This window comes from Periplaneta americana, chromosome 8, assembly GCF_040183065.1.
Source record: "Periplaneta americana isolate PAMFEO1 chromosome 8, P.americana_PAMFEO1_priV1, whole genome shotgun sequence".
NCBI lineage: Eukaryota > Metazoa > Arthropoda > Insecta > Blattodea > Blattidae > Periplaneta > Periplaneta americana.
Window position 1 is genome coordinate 108,418,729 of NC_091124.1, and position 22,477 is coordinate 108,441,205.

Genomic DNA, 22,477 nt, shown 5'->3' on the forward strand with positions numbered 1-22,477 from the left:
CCAACTCCTTACAGCAACTTACAGCATCTCCGAAATTTTCTAATTAACGAATGGAATAGAATCGACCCGACTGACATCCAGAATCTGATCGAAGGGTTGAATCGGTAAATGGTAACAGTCATACAGTCACGGGGAGGCAATACCCTCTATTAGCAATATCTGGGTGGCCACAAAATCAGTTGAATATTTGGAAGAAAATTGAAACAATTTGTAAGCTTTTACACCTTTTAATTACATGAATTGTTTGATGTTGAAAATAATAGCGCAAGTGATAATAAAAAGTTTTTTCTTTTCTGGGATGCAATCTTTTCTTCATTTCATAATGGGTTTTCTGATTCTCACCTCATAAAAAATTGTGAAACTCCAGGTATCCCGGTTTTTTTTTTGCCTGTGAGTGTAGTTGTTTATTATTGCAGGAAAATGACTTTCAGATTTCACTTGTTTATTGTGTGTTTATGCAACGTGTACTAATAAAAAGAACCCATGTACTTTTAATTTATTTTTAATATTTCTGTGCTAGATTATGTTTCTATCCTTAAATTAGAAACTCAGTGTATTGATTTACGAATAATTACAGCTTAAATTATAGTCCATTCATGCTTTCAAGCATGGATATATGAGTGGACCATATTTGGGAAACTCAGAATACAACTACGTACCAATGCTTATTATTTTTTTAACACTTGTAATTAAATAATTTCAAACACATATGTCAATATTTATTTAATATACACTTACAAGAGTACGAAGCCAAAATTTCACTTAATCTGGATGAATAGTACTGAATATACAAAGAAAAATGTGACAAATGTGGACCATAGTTAGGGGAAACTACGGTATCTTAAATATTCAATCAAGAAAAAGTCAGACATCTTCCCCCGATCCACTCTACATAGAAACATACATACATAAATACATATATGCATACATACATACATACATACATACATACATACTATTCTGCCAAATGGTAGGTCTTTCACTGCAAACCGAGCATTCTTCAATCTTTCCTATTTTCTGCCTTCCTCATAGTCTCGCACATGATACATCTTAATGTCGTTTATCATCTTAGGCCTATATCTTTTTCTGACCCGAAATTTTCTCTATTCACCACTCATTCCAGGGCATCCTTCAGTAGCATTTTCTTCTCAGCCACTGACCCAACCAATTTCTTTTCTCTTCCTGATCAATTTCAACATTATTATTTCTTCACCCACTCTTTCTTACACGACTTCATTTTTTATTCTGTCTGTCCATTTCACACGCTCCATTCTTCTCCATGTCCACATTTCAAATGCTTCTAATCGTTTCTCTTCATTTCGTCGTAATGTCTATGTTTCTGCTCCAGACAATGCCACTATCCACACAAAGCACTTTACTAGTTTCTTCTTTAGTTATTTTACCAGTAGATGCTCCTTCTTCTTTTAAGAGCTTCCTTGGCCATTGCTATCATCTTTTTGAATTCCTGGCAGCAGTTCATGTTGCTGCTTATAGTACACCCCAAGTATTTACAGTTGTCCACTTGCTCTACTGCCTCATTTAGAATTCGAAGATTACCTTCTTTATTTCTCTTCCGACAAACATGGTCTTTGTCTTGTTTGCATTTATCTTCATCCCATAGTTCTCACAGCTGTCATTTAGCTCCAGGAGCATATCGCTTAGTACCATCTCTTCTTCTGATAACAATGCCATATCAGTAAAATCTCATGCACTTTAATTTTTCTTCCTGCTATCACCCCTTCCGTGTTCTGAAAACAATTCTTATGGCCTAGTAAGTGTCATGCTTGAAATTAGACTAACACTTTACGAGTTCAAATCAGACTGCAAGTGATGAATTATTACACAGCGCAGATACGAAGGAATGTAAAGATGGTGCCCTGTGTCGTAGATTTACGGCATGTAGAGAAAGCTCTGTACCGGACTGATGAGACTACAGGAAGTATTGGAGCCCTATCGTTTCTAATTACCTATTTTCCGGACAGATATAATCAGTGGGCTTTTTGTCGTGAGATTGAAGATGTCTCTGACAAGTAAATCAGAACTACTGTATATAAATAGTGGGCATGACAACCAGACTGGTCGAGACCGGATGGCGGACGGGCCTTTTGAGTAAAGGCAATTGTTATACGAAAACAAGCACTTGTACGAAAATGTAAAGATGTGTGTGCATGAATGCCCGAAAAATTCAATTTAAATATTTGAAATCATAACTGTAGAAGGGTACACGGAAATGAGAATCAAAGTCACAGTTTTAACGTTTCGAGTAAATGACCATTTTTAGTTTTGAACTGCCACTTTATTAAATTAATATTTATAAAATTAATTTCAACGTAAAACTATTGCACTGATATCTGTCCCGAAATTTGATCAGATAATTTGACTTGAAACTTGTTTTTGTTGCTTAATTATTCAACAATGTACTTTAGTTCAACTTTTTCCAATGATATAACAATCAAAGTCTTGAGAAACAAGTAAAGAGTAATCACAGTCCGACATAGCAATTAAACTATAATTATGATCTCAGTATTTCTTAATGTTCTTTCACAACAGTTGATCTGGTGATTCATTTATTTTGTGTTGTCTGTTTGCATAAGTACCGTAATATCCCATATCTGTGATCCAAATGCCTCCTCCAAAATAATGCTGTGTAGGATTGCCACCTTGAAGAAGCCAAAAGTCGGGACACTTAAAGCGGGCGGTATTCCATTTTACAAATTAAACTTTCAATACTTTAAGATAAAAATAAACTACACATACTATATTAAACATTTCTAAAGGTAATGAAATTAATTATGTTTACCTTAGTATGAACATGATGTCTTATAATTACAAATCATGGGCTGGGGCGAAGGATGAAACTTATAGACGCATTTCTTATCTGATGCAGCGGCCTTTAGAAGTTGCTTCTCATGTAGAGCATATTGATGAAATTCGGAACAACTCATATTATAGTTTATTTTAACCAGAAGTTCACTTTCCACGGATTTTACGTGAAATTTGTGTCTTTCTTCCGTCCACAAGTTTTTCGTTAAAGAAAACACTCTTTCTACATGCGCGTTACTGACAGGGATGGATAACACAAATTTTACTATTTTTAGTACCGGTAAGTTAGGGGCTGCATATTTGTTTAAAAAATGGACCCATTTTTGGTCAGTTGATAAATCTAGGTTTTTAAGAGTTTCAATAGCATCTCTTAGAACAAAGAACTCATTATACAATTCATCACCGTTTACTTCTAAGCTGTGAGCAGTTACAATTTCTATAAGACTATCAAAAGTCACTACTTCTTTCAGATTCAAGACAGCGAATTTCTTAAAAGGTGAGATCTCGAAGTTGAACTACTTATTTAAATAATGAAGGCTCCTCTGATATACATTAGTTGCATTTTTCTAAATATTTCCTGGTCCGATTTTCTTAACTTCTTCAAATTTTGATTAACTTGAAAACCGTAAAATACATTTTTAAATTTAGATTGAATGTTTTTAGATAGGGATTCTAAGATAGCATGAAGATCTGTAGGTTGAATTGTTTTATTTTCGAGTTGTAAAATTGTTGTAACAGAATTCATATAGTTATGCATGAAATGCATATAAAAACAGGAAGTGACCATTCATCTTTTTCGTCTACTTCTCTTATGAAAGTCCATACCAAAGGATTTGTTTCTTCTTCTCCTTGAAAGAGAAAATAGGATCGTATAGGATTCCAGTTTTTGAGCTAACGCTCTAGAGCAGGCAATAGGAACAACCACCGAACTGTAATATGCCTTAAAATTGTTGAATATTCTTGTTCAAGAAACTGAAAAAGTTTTTGAGTTCATTAGTTTTCTTACTATAGAAGACGAAAACTCGTTATAAACTTTTAGTACTAGACACCCGATATGCATTTTTGGTCATGTTATGAATAACGTAACAATTACAATTCGCTTGAATTATGTCATCATTTGAAGATTTGAAATTCTGAAAAAATTGAGTGGTGTTTTCTGTAGTTGACCGCTGCATTGTCTGCACCAAAACTTGATATATTAGAAGCTTTCAAATCGTGTTCGTCTAAAATAGATTTCAGTTTCTCAAAAATACCGTGAGCTGTTTCATTCAATCATCATAAAAGCCAAATAATTTTTCTTTAATTCCACTAATCTCAGAAAGATTTAATACTGACTGGAAAACACTTAATATTGCATTTATTTGAGGCATCTGTCGAAACAGAGAAAAAAGTGTCATTTCTTAAATCATTCTCTAATAATTCTACGGAATGAGGAGCCAATACATTTTGAACAAGCATCTCAGATTTTGTACGTACACAGTGAAGTTTTGGACTTAACTTCGAATCTTTGAAGATGCCACTCGCTAACTTAATGCCACAATCAGTAGAAAGATAACTATGGTTATGCAGCTGTAACGTCACTTTCAATAGAGAATGTTTCGCGGTAAAACAATTTTCAGTCGATTTAGTTTTAGCACTTGATGCAACGGAAAGTTTATGTTTCTCTCTTTGTAAAATTTTTTCTCACCAAACCAATTCCCTCGCTTTTTATTGAAAACGAAGCAGGACACACTATACATTTCGCCATGCCTTCGTCATCACATTTAGTTAACCAACTTTTAAACTGTTTATCTTGTAACTATTCATTACGAAGTGTACATATTCTTTTCACTTTTTTCTTCCCTTTATCATTTTGACTGTCATAACTATCACTATCACTGCATTTACTTCCACTGTTGTTTTCCTTTAATTTAGAGAACATTTTATTGAAACGAACCCCTAAAATGTCGGAAACAATGTCTGCATCTTGCGAAACTGTCTAGGGTAAGGTTGCTATCAATGGGCCACTTAAAAGGAATCTTATATAATATCCTCGGATAAAGTAATATTTATTTCCTTTTTCAAGCAAACTTAAATACTATCTTCTGTATTTCACTACGCTACAAATAGAAGTTATAAGTATTCGATGTTAATTAAATATTTGGAAAATAAAAATAAGCATCATCGGCCCAATGAAGGAGACTCGTTTCCTTCTTTGGGCTAGGTAATTTCCATGAATGGGCTGCAGAATAATATTGTTAAATAACAACCCACATCTAAATAAATGTCAATACACAATATCTTTTGCATTAATAGGAGTAGTGTGTTGACATGTGGAACCACAGAACATGTATTCAAACCCAAGCAAGACCACTAGTGCAGTTAAAAAAATCTTCAGATATTTCATTAACACAAGAAAACGAAATACATCATTGTTAGTTTGTAATCAGGCTAAGACCTCCAGCATTTCTAAATCAAATGATTTACGATCTTACAGAAATAAAAAGAAAACATTTTAGGCCCTATTTGTTCTATAGCGTAATTAAACGGAACTAAAACATTTAAAAATAACCAAAGTTTAAGGGCTAATCATACAAAACAACAATTTATATACACAGAAAACAAAACATGTCAAGACATTTGAAGTATTAGACTATAAATACCATTACCTATTGTTAAGTCAATTAAACTCTATCCTTCTTCTCTCTTTGGCTGACCAAATAAAAAACTGAAAAACTTAAAAAAGAACTTGCAATGAAAACCATTAATTCAGTTTTGTTTATAGCAGCTAAAATGAGGCAAAACAAAACTTTTATAAAATATTGTTACACTTTAGTCACAATTTTCGCAATAGAATACTTTGGCTCCTTTCGTAACACCAGCACAATTCTCATGAACCCACTCGTTACATGACAGCCTAGATCATATATACCCCAGATAGGTCGGCCTTATAAGCTTTGACGTTAATAACCAGGTTTACTACGCTGCTATCTAGTTGTTACATAAGGAGTCACGTCATAATTCCCATTTGAGTTGTATTAGCGACTGTACTGCCATCTCGTGTTCGTTTACGGCGGATGGGTGGCGATCCTAGCGGTTGTTCTCTTCAAAGTGCTGCCGATTTTAACATAGCGATGACCTATCTGTTACATATATGATCTAGGATGACAGATAGTGAATGATATCTTCTTCTATGTCATTGCAACAGATGCCACAATACCATGACTACTTGTTAGAATTACACCTCGTTGAATCATTTGAAGAAAACGAGAGTTTGGTTTGAGCTGACTTCTCCGGTGCAGAATTTTCAAAATGTCTCCTTTTAGTTGTTAGCTTTTTACCTCCTCCTGTCTCTGCTTGTACGGACTACTCGTCATCACTATCATTTTCTGAGCTTTATTTGTACTTCTTCCGAGAGAAATATTGTTTGTTATAGAAGAGATTTCACTCAAGGAAACTTGAAATTTTTGTGCCAATGTTACTGCATCAGCTGGAAGAGATTTTGAACTATCTTGACTTCCAGATGCTATTGTTCCTTTTTCTGGAATCATGGTATTAGGCCTATTTGGTTCTGAAATTTCCTCATTGACAGGCTCAATTGTAGAAGCTTGCATAACGGGAACATCATCTGTTTCAAACTGCATCGCTGCCACAAAATGGCAATCATGGAAGACATCCCTGTAGACTGGCCAAACTCCTGTTTTTGCAAATCCATTTACTGCAGTCCCTATTGTTGCAGCCAGACCCTACGCTTTACCAAGCAGTCGTGGAATATGAAATTGGGTAACAACTTCAGGTTTGCGTACTCAAATGCTTAAGAAACGACATGTCCAGTGGCTGCAACCTATGAGTAATGTGTTCTGCAAATGCCAGCATGATGACTCCATTCTCTCGAGAAATATTTAGAGCATCGAGATTTCTGGTGTGAGTTGAATGTACATCGAGAAGAAGCAAGACTTCTCTTTCCTTTGAAGGACGGACAGTGTCGATGAAATGCCTTAACCACTCCACAAATACAGCTTTGTTAATGTATCCACTTTCAGGATTATAAGCATTATAAGCAAAAAATTATTCCCGTTGGAGCTCCATCTTCTAACCCTTCCGCAGAACGTGAACGTTTGTAGATGATCAGTGGTTGAACATACATACTGACACCAGTCTCATCAACATTGAATACTCGCGTTGAATCGAGTTGGTTTTCAAAAAAAATTTTGTAAAAGGTGTCAAAAGCGACTTATGTTTTCTTTATTAAACCCCTTAGCTCGAGCAAAAGAGGTCAACTCTGGTTGACGCAAGTTAAATTCGGAATGTTTCCTCATAAATGCATAATACCATTTCTTTGCGGCAATTCTCTTTTCTTTACTGAATCTATCAGTGATTTCGTTTCTTTCTGCTATATCAAAAGCTAGCAAGCGCAGTTCCTCAAGTTTGAGAACATGGGCAACAAGTTCATTTTGCACTTCTGCGGGAAGATCAGCTATGCTATCTATATTTTTTTATGTTCAACAGAAAAATAAATTCTTGCCGGCTAAATGTATTTGTAATATTACCCTTGACACACTATATATTCTGGCAGTCTCATTGACACCCATATCACCATTTCGTACTGCAGTTAAAGCACGATTCATATCATCTTCTTGCCACTGACCATATTTCATTTTTGACGGTATCTTGAGAAGAAAACATAGTCTACATATATATAATATATGCATGCATAACTAATCATTCGTTTACATTATACACGTATTAAACCAGATAGTACGGCTCTTTGTTAACTAATTCGAAAGAGTAGTTACGAAAGTGCGCGCGGGTACGGTTTCCATCATTGGGCCACTAGCCCATTTATAGCAACTCGGAGTGGCTCACTGAAGGCAACTAGCACTGCATCGTTTAACATTACCCTGTCTCCGTCCACAGTAACTAAATTTATAGTGTAAATATGACTAAATAACGAGAATTCATCGTACTTTCAGACACTGTCTGTAGAAATTTATAAAGGATTAATATTTGAAAGTATTGCTTCGTTTATTACATTAGTAAATTAGAAAAAAAAAGTGAAAATCCTACTTTATTTCACTGCTGCTTTGTGTCTGGGTTGAGCAACTCACAACTAATATGGCGACACTTTGGCAACCCGAAGTACACTAAACAGCCACCAGAGTGTGCCTATTGTCAATACCTATGGAGAAATCGAGCCGGCCCATTGATAGCAACCAACGAGTTAGAACTCGTTGATAGCAACCTTACCCTAACAACAGCTAACATACGTGCACTGTAATTTATAACTGCCACCAACCTAGTCTTTACTGAATTTTCACACTGCTCCGCGAAAACGAAACACGAACTGCAGTGTCATGATTTCTTAGAAACAGAAACACAAACCCCCATTGTTTTTCGCTCTTCAGTTTGTAAATTTAAACAGTTATCAAGATATTGTAGAATTTTAAAGAAAAAGAAAATAGATATTACTAATATTATTATAAATATTATTTTACGTAAAACCTTAAGAAGACTCAATAATAAAACTCGAATTGTAACCTAAAAACAGAAAAGTAGGAATTTTTGGGCGTCCCGTCATACTCGTGTCGGGACACGGGACGGTTACAAAAAATAGGGACGATCCCGACAAAATCGGGAGAGGTGGCAACCCTAATACTGTGTAATGTATCCGATGCCATGTTCAGTTATAACTTAAGCCTCTGTTCAATTTCTCAGGAACATTACTATCTAATTCAAGGTTTTATAAATTTATTTCGAAACATTCCATCTAAAAAAAGACTATAGTATTACGTTTTCAAATTAGCAAAACAGATATCACACTGCGGTTCATCGTGAACATCCAAGCAAACCATACCATCGTTTATGTACCTAGCTCAGTCCCCCGCGATGGCTAAGTGGTCAGAACTTCAGCTTGTCACGCAGGTATTCGGCGTTCGAGTCCCGGTCAGGCCTGAAATTTTTCATTGAAAAATCCACAGTGACACTTGTGGCGGACAAGGTCGCAGTTGGGGTTTTTCTCGGGGTTCTCCCGTTTCCCCATATTACGTATCGTACATCATTCCGTCAACATTCCTGCTCGAAACCCGGGTACGCAACGGACCTTAGCGTAGTGAACCGGTGTGCTCTTAATGGATTCAGGGAAAACGTCGGCAAAACATCTCAACCAGACAACTCGTCCTAACCAGGTTACCATCCGAGCCCGCTAGTTTTGTAATCAGGCACACCGACCACTTGCATAGCCTATACAACGTTATTCAACTTTAATTTGGGCTCTGAGATTTCCTTGTGTGTGTGTGTGTGTGTGTGTATGTGAGTTTGTTTTTACAAGTGAAATATTCATTCATATGCAGCTTAGAGGATTCGAAACAGGGCTACATTCACTATTTTGTGGGAACAGACGCACAAGGCATGACCTCGAATTAAGAGATCCAGCCATGGCCGTGGAGAACGAAAAAAGTCGCAGTGCTGGATTATAGTGCCCCCTCCCTCCGCCGAAAATTCCAATCCGTACCCTGGCTCACTCCATCCAAAGCCACAAACAAGATAGTGCACCGCATCGGACCTTATTGACCTCCGCAGACATGTCCCCGGCCATGGGATAGAAATTGTCTTATAGAAAAAAGATCAGCTCAGTTCAGTTTTTGTGTACGTACTTAAAACTATCTAGCAAATCGTATCTGCAGAAATTAATACTACATAAATAATTAAAAATTATCGTTAACATATATTAGTGTACTATAAGCAGTAACATGAGCTGCTGCCAGGAAGTCTAAAGGAGGATAGCAATGACCAAGGAAGCTTTTAATACAAAAAGGAGCATCTTCTGCGGACCTATGGAAAAATAACTAAGGAAGAGACTAGTGAAGTGCTTTGTGTGGAGTGTGGCATTGTATTGGGCAGAAACGTGGACATTACGACGAAATGAAGAGAAACGAATAGAAGCATTTGAAACGTTGATATGGAGAAGAATGGAGCGTGTCAAGTGGACATACAGAATAAGAAATGAAGTTGTGTTGAAAATAATGGGTGAAGAAAGGATGATGCTGAAACTGATTAGAAAGAGAAAAAGGGTCACTGACTGAGAAGATAAGGTGGGTGCTCCTGTTATGGCCATGTTCCTGATATGGCCACCCCCCCCCATTGTGAGTTAGTTAACCAAAAAATCCGCTAAATTGCAGCAGCATCCAGTGAAAGGGCATTCTGGTATGTCACTTGATCGTTTTCCATCCAGTCAGGTTGAGCAATATGGCGTCAGTTGCCTGTTTTGTGGTTTTCATGTGACCTCTTCTTATTTTTTTCTGGTAAGTCTCCTTTGTTTTATGCATGTTTTTCAAAGACTTGTTTCATGAAAACCATAGTACTCCATTCAGTTTTTAATCTTCTGTTGATTGGTGTTGTCGTGGATGGCGTATCTTTTACGAGTTGTTCATAATCAAACGATTTTCGTGAAAGCTTACCTGCTCCTGATATGGCCATATCAAATGCACCATGGCCATGTCAAGTTCATTTCACTTTTATTTTTTCACCTGACAAATTTACATGCCTTATAGCTAGGATTACGTAAAAATTTTGTATTTTAAGAAAAACAACTTAATTTTTTTACGGAAAAACATGTTTTGACTACACTTTTGAATAGTAAAAAAGTTGATTAAGTGTCATGTTAATTCATTTTACACCAAAATTATTTAATTTTAGCACAACTGCGCTATCAAACTGAAAACAATCACGATTTCTAGAACATGGAACAAGGGTGGCCATATCGTGTGCACATGTTCCTGATATGGCCACTAGGTAGACTTTTGGAATTTGGCACTTTCTGGACAATTAAAGCTATTTTTATGGGGGAAGGAAATTGTTTTAAGAAAGTCCATTATACTGAGAACGAGTAAGAAAAAAGTGATTTTCATTTTTTTTTCAAAGTAGCGGCTAGAAAAATTCTCAAACCTTAGCATGGCCATATCAGGGACGCCTACCTTACTTCTACTGAAGGATGCACTGGAAGGAATGGTGAACGGGAAAAGAGTTCGGGGCAGAAGAAGATATCAGATGGTAGACAACATTAAGATATGTGGATCATATGCGGAGACTAAGAGGAAGGCAGAAAATAGGAAAGATTGGAGAATGCTGAGTTTGCAGTGAAAGACCTGCTTATGGGCAGAACACTTATATATATGTAGGCCTATGTATGTAACGTATAGGGAGAAATGAGAGTGTATGTCTTAATCAGAGTAAAACTGTTCTCAAATGAGGATACTGGGATGACACTGAGATTTAAATCCCGATCACAGGAGTATTTAAATTTCGGCGCCAAGAGGTTAAAAGTTACTGGCGCTTATACAGGCAAACAACACAACAAAGAGAATTGCAAATGTATATCTGTAAAAAGAAATAATGTTGATTGGTACCAAACCCTCCCTGAAATATAGTAGTGGAAGCTGGATCATGCATTCCAAATATAAATCCAAATTACAAGCAGTCCAAATGAAATTTTTAGTCCGATTTTAAGTTGAAGCAGATTCGATAAAAAGAGAAATACAGATATTCAACAGAAATTAAAATTTTCAAACACAATGGACGATATCCAAGTATGAGAAAGGAACTGTTTACATCATAGCCTATACAAAGAATGGAATTAACAAGTTTACCAAAGAAGAGATTCCAGTATCAACCTAAATGGCATCGAAATAGAGGAACAAGCTCAGCTGAACGGTTCATTATGAAACAATGCTAATAAATTATTCTTTTTACTTGCAAAAAGTACGTGAGTGTAAACTTCCTATCACTAGTGTATCACACTCACTATGACTTGCTTCCATGTATGTAGGCTATATTTGGCACGAAATAAAATTATCAGTGACTGATTATAATGGGTTTCTTCGTTTAACGAAACTACCTCATTAGGCTACGCTTTCTATGTGACTACCATGACTGAAATATTCATGCTATCACAACATTTTCAAGAAAACAGAAGACTGACTCGATAGTGTCGAAAAATACAGTTATATTGTTATTAAAGTACAGAAATATTAAAGTACAGAAGTGTAGCGAGTTACAGCGTAAGCTACAGTTCTTAAGGCGTACAACTGATTTGCAATTCACAGTATTCGCTGTTGCATGCAAATTGCCAAATTGAACTAAAAAAAAATAATGGTCATATTTTCCTTAAGAATAGAAATGAAAACTCAAAGAAAGTAGTGGTCTATTAGTTCATCCGATCTGTGCAACTCAGTTTGCTGCCATTACACTATTACGTTATAGAGGCAGGATTAAAATTATGCGTTGCGTACATATTTCTTTCCACTCTCGGTTTTGGGCAGCTGCGCTGTGCACTGCCACTTCCTTTCTATCTTCGCAAGCGTGGAAAGATAAAATGTAGGCCTATGCACTGTATTTAGCGAATGACGTAGTTGGTAAACACTTATGAGTTTTTATGCATGAAAGTTACGTCACTTTGTTACTAGTTAGTGAAACGATAAAAGTATTGAAATTAAGCTATACACATGTTATTTGCGCCTTAATAGACAGAGGCAACCTAAACGGTCTTTATCATTCATAAATTTTTGTTTCACTTAACATTATTACACTTTCTGTTTGTTTATTGTTTATGATTTCCAGTAAAGTAATTCAAGAACATCACTAAAATATCTGTATCATATCTGCTTTTACTTCTTACATTTTTTTAAAGGGCGACTTTTTTATGTTTTAAATCTCAATAAAACCTTAAGTATCCCCATAATACGTATAATTACTTAAAAAACCAACAAATGTAACCTAGACTATCAGCCCACATGACCGGAATTACATATTTTCAGGTAGTTTTCCTCTAAAATAGTTTTTTTTATTTCCCACAAATTTACTTTCCCTGACTTAAACCCTTTTAAACAAAGCCAATTCATATGCTAATTTTACTATCTGAACTCTTTAAATTTCACGATGCTAAGAATAGTTTCTATAAGAGCTTATTTTTGTTGTGTTCTGTATGTTTAACATTTAAGCTTATTCATTTTCAATAATTTTAAGTTAAATAATTGATTGAAAACTTTAGAAATTTATGCTAACTTCATACAGACGCAAAAAAGGAAATATCTGTCAATCTATAACTATGCAAATGTAATGACTATTTATTCGACATTAAATTGTAGGTAGTAATTGAAAAATGGAAATACAGTATATATTGGGCTAAGCCGCACATGTTCCAATTTTTGTATTTTTGTTGTAATGTGTGCTATGAAAAATCGCCTCAAAGGAGATGTAATGGGTCATTTGAAATGTGACTTCCATGTAGTCGAAATTTTCTCCGAAACATGGAGCATGATCTAAGAATCACTTTCACTTCCAGATATAGTGGGCAATATGATGGTGTCAGGAATTTGCCGATCATACATTTATAACGGACCATGTAGCTCCATTCGGCCTTTGTGGTTATTGTGTACAGTTATTAGAAGAATATTCAGTGTTGTTTTAACCAAAGATAGGGCATAATTTGCTATTGACCTATCCAAAATGAGTGACATTACTTATACTGACGTGATAAACTTGCGAGACGGAAAAAAAAGTGAAGATGACGTGCTTCAGGATAAGAATGCATTACCAAAAGGCAAAAGGTAATAGAATCAAAGAAACCAGCTGCACAAGATGTAAGTATTCTATTATAATTATTTTCTCGTTGTTACAGAATACTATGTAAAAAACTGATTTTACCGAGAAGTTTCTTTATTTGGTTTTCCAGCCACTAACATATTTTCTTTCCACCTTCATAGGTAAATTACAAATATAACAATTAGTGCAAAAGGATGTCATAGAGCAGAAAAAATTAAATTATTCGTTAAAGTTCACAAACTTGGAGACAATGAGACTCAAAATTCATTTTTGAAGGAATTGACCTTTGCTCTCCCTGTGAAACAGAGACGTAAGGAAACAGATGTATATCATATGCGCCACGGTTAACCCAGATTTTGTAATTGAATGAAAATGAGATGTGTAGCGTGTAGCACAAAGATTTGTAAACTACGCCACGTAGATTTTTAGATTGCGCCAGAAGTAATGCGGGAAACAAAATCGAGGGAGTTCTATCGATAATTAATGAATATATCTATAGGTTGGTACGGTTTGCCAACGGTTGGTAACAACTGTTCTATCGATATTGAATCTATCTATACGTTGGTACGGCTTGTCAATGGTTGATAACAACTATTCTGTATCATAACAAAATAGGTCACATCACACTCCCACTAACCAGTTATTCACTTGTATCTAAACTCTCATAGTTGCCATGAAAAAGAAAAGAAATTCGGAGGAATGTTCATTATATTAGTGACAAAGTTACTAAACCTCACCCACGTAATGTTATAGCCAGTCCTAAGTCTGGGAAAATGGGAAGGAAAATATTAGCGTGCCGCACTTAACATTAGAGATGGGACAAGTTGTTATTTTCTCGTAACAGTTCCAACTGTTCCAGTTCCTTGAAAATACTAGGTTCCAATAACAGTTTCGAAATAACAGTACCATATGTAACTAGTGTGTAACTAAAAGGTGCACAGTGGTATCCTGGAAACGCACGGTTGACTAGTATCTGATGGAACAGTGCTATTTTGGAATAGGTACGTACTACTAGTATGTAATGTAACAATGGTATTTTGGAACATGAACGTACGATTAGTATGTAATATAACAGTGGACGCTAAATGATCAATACTTCCCTGTATGACATGTGATGCAGTATGATGTAATAGTGAGCCGAGATGTGAATTCGTGGAAAATAAATATTTTCTAATGCCAAATTGAATTCGTAGATCAGGTTTGTTCGAAGCAGGAAATGTAATGCAGTTTTAAATTATTTGTAAATTTAATTGTCACGAAATCGAAGTGGATCCCAATAGTAAATAAAACCTAACCTATTCTTTCTCTTCTGCTGAGCTCAAGTTTACAATAGTGTTCAGTTTCTCCAACAATTATAGTCCGGATAAGCTTACTTAGTCTAATACCGGAAGGATAAAACCTAACCATTTTTCCACTATTACTAGATATGCTAGTGGATTATTGTGATTTTCTAGCTCTCAGGTTGAATTTTCTTTCACCAACTTCGTTTCGAATCTCGGGTACTGGCAAATACTATAACTGGCAATTATTTTCTAACTATTATGTTGGCAGTAATGAATGCCCCCTAAGTTCCTTCATGGCATGTTACGGGGATACCTTTACCTTTTATGTTGGCAGTAATGATTTCGGTTTGCAGTAAAGCAAACTGATGAAAATGCAAGTAAGTAAATACATTTTTAGGTTAGATCTCATGAATCGTAAACTCTTTAGTCAAAGCAATAAATTTCATGTTGTCTGACAAAATAAATTGTAATATTAGATCATACTAATCCTAATTACCAACGTAATATGCGAGAAGTCCAGGAGGGAAATATATGGTAAGGAAAGGTATTTTCGTGATATAGGTATATTCGTGATAATTTCTGTAAAAGCTTTCAAGAACATGCCTACTGTAGAAAATAGTTCTAGCGTCTGCTAGTATTACTGCATTGTTTCACGGATGGCGAAACATGATTGATTCCATCTTAGTTTGCTTGTGCTGACCATGACAAAGTAGCATTGTGCGCTGCGTATTTTCTTAAGAATTTCGGTAGTTTTTGAACTGTTTGTAGTGTTGCAGTGATTACTGTACACATATTTAAAATAAGAAGTCCATACTTGTGCTATACTGTAGTACTTGATTTCCTCTAATTGTACATATATTTAGATTATCTTATTACTGATGTTAATGGCGTCAATTAAAGCTTAGGAAATGGATGCGATTTCTTAGCTTTCTTCTCGCGAAAGTGATGGCGGCCGAACAAGCTTCTTTACTTCATCCCATAGCAAGGTTTCTGTACCTTTGTCAGAAAAATTATGTTTGAAGAAAATTATTGCCCGTAAAACGTACTTCAATTATATCTATTTTTTATCAATTTAGTGTCTATCACCAAATTACCTACCCTATTTTGATTTTAGGTCTAACATGGGAAAATAGAGAAATACAGGAAATACAGTGCAATCAACTTAATGCAGCCGCCAAAATGGTGAGGGAGCAGAAAGTATCTAGCTATAAAGCTACAAAAAACGAATGTGTCATGGGGTTCACTCAAAGATTTCATTAGCAGAAATAATGGTAATGGAAATGAGATTCCTAAATTAGGAAGGCTTTTTGCTCTTACGTCTGATCTGGAAGTATGGCTGTATATTAATTATACGAGAATGGATCGGAAAGTAACGCACAATAATTAAAAAAAACCGTTAATAGGTAAACAAAAATAAAAAATACCCAAATCTACTCACATATTTTTAGCTACTTTTCTACATAGACGCCAAGTTTCTCAACACATTTCTCCCATCGTGGTTCCAGTTTCAGTCTACCCTGTTCATAGAATTCCGTTCGGTTGGAGTGTAGCCATTGAGGAGAGTTGATTGCACTTCTGCCTCGGTCGCAAAGCGATGGTCTGCCAGGAATTTCTTCATGGGTCAAAACAGAAGAAAGTCCAACGGTGCAAAGTTTGGACCGTATGGTGAATACTGGAGCACCTCCCAACCAAATGTGTTGATTTTCTCACGAAAAGAAGCCATAACATGTGGGCGAGCATTGTGATGAAGAAGTTTGACATCGTCAGCATTAATGTTAGGCGTTTGTCACGAAGGGCACGACGCAACTTTACCAACATTTGAATCTAGGGTGCAGCTTTCACAGAGGTCTCGTGGTTAGCAAAGTCCACCAACAAAACACCATGCATATCCCAGGACACTGTCACAAGCACTTTCTTAGCAGATTGCGTCACTTTGAATTTTTTCTTTACTAGGGAAGCAGCATGTTTCCATTCCATAGAGGCCTCCTTTGTTTCGGCGTGTAGTGGGACGACAAGGACTCATCACCAGTGACAATTTCTTTCAGAAAGTCACGCCTTAAGTGGTCCACGCATGTCATCATTCGCTGGCCCTTGTGGTCGTCTGTCAGGTTCTTAGGCACCCAGCGGGCATTAACTTTATGAAATTTCAATGTGTCATGCCGATATCGTACACCACACCGTATGAAATGTTGAACTGCTGAGATAAGGTTCGCAGTTGGATCCGTGGGTAGTTCAAAATTGCCACCTTAATGCCTGTGACATTCCGCTGAGTTGCAGCTGTTACCGGCCGCCAGGAACGTAGCGAATCACAAAGGTTCTCACGGCCATGCGCACCACCTGGAGATATTGCTACGGTCCATACAGTCTTTCCCATACAGCCACACATGTCCCTGTGAATTTCACTCGGGTTATGTCCTTTAGGCCACAGAAATCGCACAATACTTCGCTGGTCTTCACAAGTTGACGACAGTAATATGCGCGCCATCTTTGTTGCGTAGTTCACGCACACGCTTCTCCCGCTAGAGCTGTACATGCAAAACAAATTGTGTCTGTAGTGAAGACTTCAAACTATATCTCGATGAAATGTCAACATCCCAGCCGCAATACCAGCGCAGAAAAAAATTATTGTGCGTTACTTTCCGATCTACTCTCGCATTATACAAATGCAAGAGTTGGAATTTGGCTTAACGGTGCCAATTATGAAAGTGGCATACTAGATGGTCAGGAGTGTCGGGCGAGAATATTTGTTGAATGCAGATAGCGAAAGTGCCAGTCAATGATGGTGATTTTATTTTAAACAGAAATAGTTACAATCTCACAATAAGGATTCCTAAAAATCTTCCTCCAAGAACTCACAAGAGTCGTAAATGTGTTTATGTTTCATGTTTTGCTCTTTTTAAAAATGTTTTTAATTTTATTAGCTGTAAGATGTTTGAGAGACTGTTGTCCGGAAGATCTCCTATTTTTACATCAACAGTCTCTGTAAAATGTTCAAACGATCTCTTATTTTTACATCAACAGTCTCTGTAAAATGTTCAAACGATCCCCTATTTTTACATCAACAGTCCCTGTAAAATTTTCAAACGATCTCTTATTTTTGCATCAACAGTCCCTGTAAAATATTCAAGTCAATCAAAATAATCCTATCTATACATAACGACCATAAATGTGTTTATGTTTCATATTTTATTCTTTGTGTCATCTGCTGTTGTTTATTGAGCCTAATGTATTTCAAAGACAGTAGTCTAGAAGATTTTTTTTCATGAACTAACCTATGAACTCTTAAAACTGATGAAATATTCTATATCTTTGAAATATATTTATAGGTTGCATAAATAAGAGGTCATCAAATAGTTCAGTGTTTAGAAACACCATTGTGAACTTATATAAACATAAAGTTGGCCTCATATGAAATAACTATGTATTCTTTTCATTTACAAAATTGCCCTACCACTATCACTAAATTAGATACCCCTATCGCAAAATTACCTACCAAACACGCACATTTTCAATCCTATTTTCTATTAATAATTAAAAAAATAGAAGATACACCTCTCTGTTATATATTTTGTAACAATAATGCCATAGAAATATAAAAATATAGTATCATTCTCAAAATGGGGAAAAAAACTAGCCATGATATTAAAAATATCACGAAAATACCCTTTCTTACCCTAATATTTCATAAATAAATTCTTAAACCACTTAGGAAACACCTTGCAACATAAAGATTAGATGCGGTAAATAAGCAAGACGTTATTTTTAACACTATATTATTATTATTATTATTATTATTATTATTATTATTATTATTATTATTATTATTTCAATATGTAGCATTGAGATTTTATCCTCTTTGGTGATATCTGGTATTAGTTGGCAATACTGAAGAGATGGTCAAATTAACCTTTTAGGAACTAATCTTACTTCATCCTCACTATAGTAAATAAAAGCTATAATCATTTCGGTCGTGTTAAAATTCATATTAATACCGTCATGAAGAGTAATAATCTCAATGTAATGAAATATGAAAATTTACCGTTGTATTTTGGTAAATAAAAAACTTCGACAATAATCATGTTTCAACAGAATTTAGTTTAATTAAAAAATTGGTAATGAAACTAAAAATGTAAAATATTTGTAAATAAAACATAACTTATATAATTTCATCTCCCTTGATAAAATTCACAATGTAGTACTATACTCTAATACAGGCATTATGTTAGTAATTGTTTGATAGAATCCTATACTCAGTAACACTAGTTTCAAGATAATGTGCATATTTTTTTAAAGAGGCTCTTCATGTCTTTACTATATATCTTTCACTTTAGATTCCAACATTTTTTCAGTGCGACGAAAGGATTCCCAATTCTGCTCTCAAACAGTGGCGCCAACTTATATGGGCTCGTGGGATCCGAGCCCACCCAATAATTTATCGTGTTATCATTATACTTATGACATTTATTTAACTTATACCTAAAATGTTTGAGCCCACCCAGTGTGTTCTAAAAGTTGGCGCTACTGCTTTCAATAATGCCAAACATGTTCCGTTATGGAAAAAAGCAAGGAACTGTTCCAAAATAGCCGTTACGTTATTTTTTCCTCACCTCTACTTCACATAATTATGTCGGTGACATTATTTATTTGGCGCACTTTACATATGTCGGTGGCGCAGTGTACACCATCTCGATTGGAAAAAAGATGAAATTGGCGCTGATTACCACCTCCCAAGGAAACTGACTATCACATGAGCCATAAACAAGTACCGTATTCATTTCATTTTCAGTTCCATATGGTGATGGCAGCATAGTGAAAGTGTGCGAACAAACATTTCTTGAAGTTTCTTTTTCCATTACAGAAAGGCATAGGTACGGAGGCCCTCATTTACTAAAAAGGCTTGGCAAAACCACATATTCAGAACATCAAGGAAACAAAGGGCACAAGGCCAAGTATACAAACGAAAATGTTAATCGTGTTATTTCACACGTGAATTCCATTCCATGAGAAGAGGCACACTATAGTCGTGCAAGAACTAGCACGCATTTCTTGAGCCGAGTGTGAGGATCCTATGGACCTAGTCAAAATAATTGTATAATCTGAAAGGAAAAATAACTCTTCTTATTAACAACAATGAAGCAAGATTTTCTTTTTTGACTTTAAGACGGCAGCAGATGCCTCAATCAATATAGCGAAGCTACTTACCTCCAAGGCCAACGGTTAAGAAAAATGAGCCAGATGTCGTAAAGGTAGAAAAGACTTGAGATGAAGAGATTTTAAGGTGTTCAAGAAAGGTGTGACCAACCAGACTCCGACTATTGAACTGCATCAACAGGCTCAGTAGTTACAAGAAAAAAGATTTAAATCATATGATACCATTCCTCAGTAACGACAGCCAACAGTTCTTAAGAATCTTGTGCAGTAACAGAAATTGATGAAAAATATTTTGATAGCTAATGTTATATAAAAAAAAAAACTTAACGAGCTTTTATTTAAAAGAATATAGGCTACGCCAAACAGGAAAGGTCATTGTTTTAATGATATTACTAACAAAGAGAAAATTATTGTGTGCAGTTTTGCTCCTTTGTGTGCTTAGTATTCTAAATAAATAACAGTGTTATGAGTGTGACACACAACATGTTATAACTGTTACATTCACACCTACACAGTCCACTTTAAATAATTATTGTATCTGCACATAGTGCGTTTCAAGTTGTGCAATTTAAAAAAAATGCCCAAGGTTACTTATAATTGCCTTAAAAAGTAGGTCACTGAGGTTGTATGCCTACAATGAAATCATATACAATATTAGTTTAACATGGCTTAAGCAATTCTAGAGTACATCGTCAATAAAATATTATTTTTCTCTCAATCTTGGTGTTGGCGCTTGGTCCATTATACATGTATTTCCATTCTTCAATTTTTCATTCTGTAGACATAATGCTTTGCAGATACGGACAGATGTTGCAACTACATACCGGATGTAAACGAGCGACATGGAGCGGCTCTGTTTCGTATTCGAGAGGTCTGCGCTTCAAATTCTGTCCAGTAAGCAGATTATTCTCGGCAACTCCAGCAAAACGGCAATCGAAGACAGCTTTCTCCAACATATCTGAAAATAAGAGTCAATTACTCGTAGTTTTAGCTCATATGCTGTATATTAGTTTTTGTAATTGACTTTCAATAATTTTGTCTTTTTTTTTAGCGTTGTATCTTCTCACTTTTAAGAGAATTTTAAGGTAAAGTTTGATGTTAAGAACAAAAACCGAGACTCCCTTATCATCAGGCTAGCATGCAGCCAGGACATCAATCAACGTCGCACAGAACAAACACCATACAAAGTAACGAAAAATTGATTGCGTGGCGTCCCTCAATCAATGCATTTCTATTAATTAAAAACAACTGCAACAGGCGGGATCGCGTTTGCCTCCTGATTAGAAGCTACGTTCGGTCGTGGGTTCAATTACCTCGTTTGGTTTTTTCCAAGTTCTTCCGCAACTGTAAGGCGAATGTCAGGAAAGTCATTACGAATTCTCGGCATCATTTTGCAAATACTATCGCGCTATCACCAATTGCGTCGGCGCTAAATAACCTAATAGTTGATAAAACATCGTTAAATAACTGACCAAAAATAAAACATAACGGTGCTGATGATGTTGATTATTGCACAATAAAGTATGTTTATTGAATTTCCCGTTGTATAGATATTTTTTTTTACTGTTGATGCTACCGGGTAAATTATAATTGACCCCAAAAGCAATTGAGGAGTTTAGGGGAAGAACAAGGCAGTTCCAATTCAGTACTTTTCGAGATAATGATGAAAAACTTACCGCCAAACAATAAGCATGTACAGAAAAAGGCAGGTCCAAAATGCATTATAACTGGAACTACCTGATTCTTCGACCAAACGATAGAGCGTATTTTTTTTCCCCTGTGCATAAATAGCTAAAAAATGAAAAAAAAAAATTGGAGCTGCCTGGTTTTTCTCCCAAACCCCTCAATTAGATTGTGTACTGTATGTAGGGGAGAGATAGGCAGGTTGGCTCAAATTTTACGTTTCATTTTTTTTTCTGCAATTTGCATAGCATTTTATGAAATCCTCAAAGGTGGTTGCTCTACTTGGTTCTTTGGCTATGTAAAGGATATTTGAATTTATATTTCACCAAGATTTAAATTTGAAATTTTGTATTATTTTGAAAGGTGCAGATTGAGTCAACTTACCCCGCCCTGGAGGCAGATTGACACATGGTATGAGGTAAATTGGCTACATTTTAAAGAAGAGCAAACTGCATATAAGGTTGGATTTTGTTTTAATTTGGAATTTATTTCTTTACACAGCCAAACGATTCAATATGATGAACACACAAAATATATAATCATGGAGTTAAACACTAAGATAAAAGAAGAACTGAATCCTAGAGAAATAAGTTAGAAAAATTAATTTTGAACTTGTAAATGACTATATATCATATTGTTTTATTAAAAAATATCTGAGAAAGAGTTTATGCAACCAAACTTTCTGTTTCCATCTGTACAATTTTTACGTACCATACTTTACACTCCAGACACTGAATCCGCCCTTCACTTAGTGCATATTCTGAGTAAGATTTAACACAATACATGCAATATGTCTCTCTGTCTTCTTCGTTACTATCCCTTCTTGAATTATTCTTTGTCTTTCGACTGGTCTTAAGATTTCTTTTCTCACTACTACAGACTCCTCTTGTATTTTTGATGAACAAATTCATTATTTTTCTTCGACTTTCTCTCCTCTAATGCTTTTTTAACTCGAGAGT

The 22,477-nt window shown here is 35.6% G+C and overlaps 1 protein-coding gene across 5 annotated transcripts in view; it reads right to left on the bottom strand.

Moving 5' to 3' along the window:
- FMRFaR (FMRFamide Receptor) overlaps window positions 1-22,477 on the bottom strand; it is a 1,501,661-nt gene that overhangs the window by 101,869 nt on the left and 1,377,315 nt on the right. For 3 of the 5 annotated variants that reach the window (XM_069833396.1, XM_069833398.1, XM_069833397.1), the window contains one exon: window positions 20,660-20,793. The exons of the other annotated variants lie outside the window; for them this stretch is intronic. The gene's annotated coding sequence lies outside the window, so the exon portion shown is untranslated. The remainder of the gene's footprint in view (window positions 1-20,659; window positions 20,794-22,477) is intronic. 5 annotated transcript variants of the gene reach the window in all.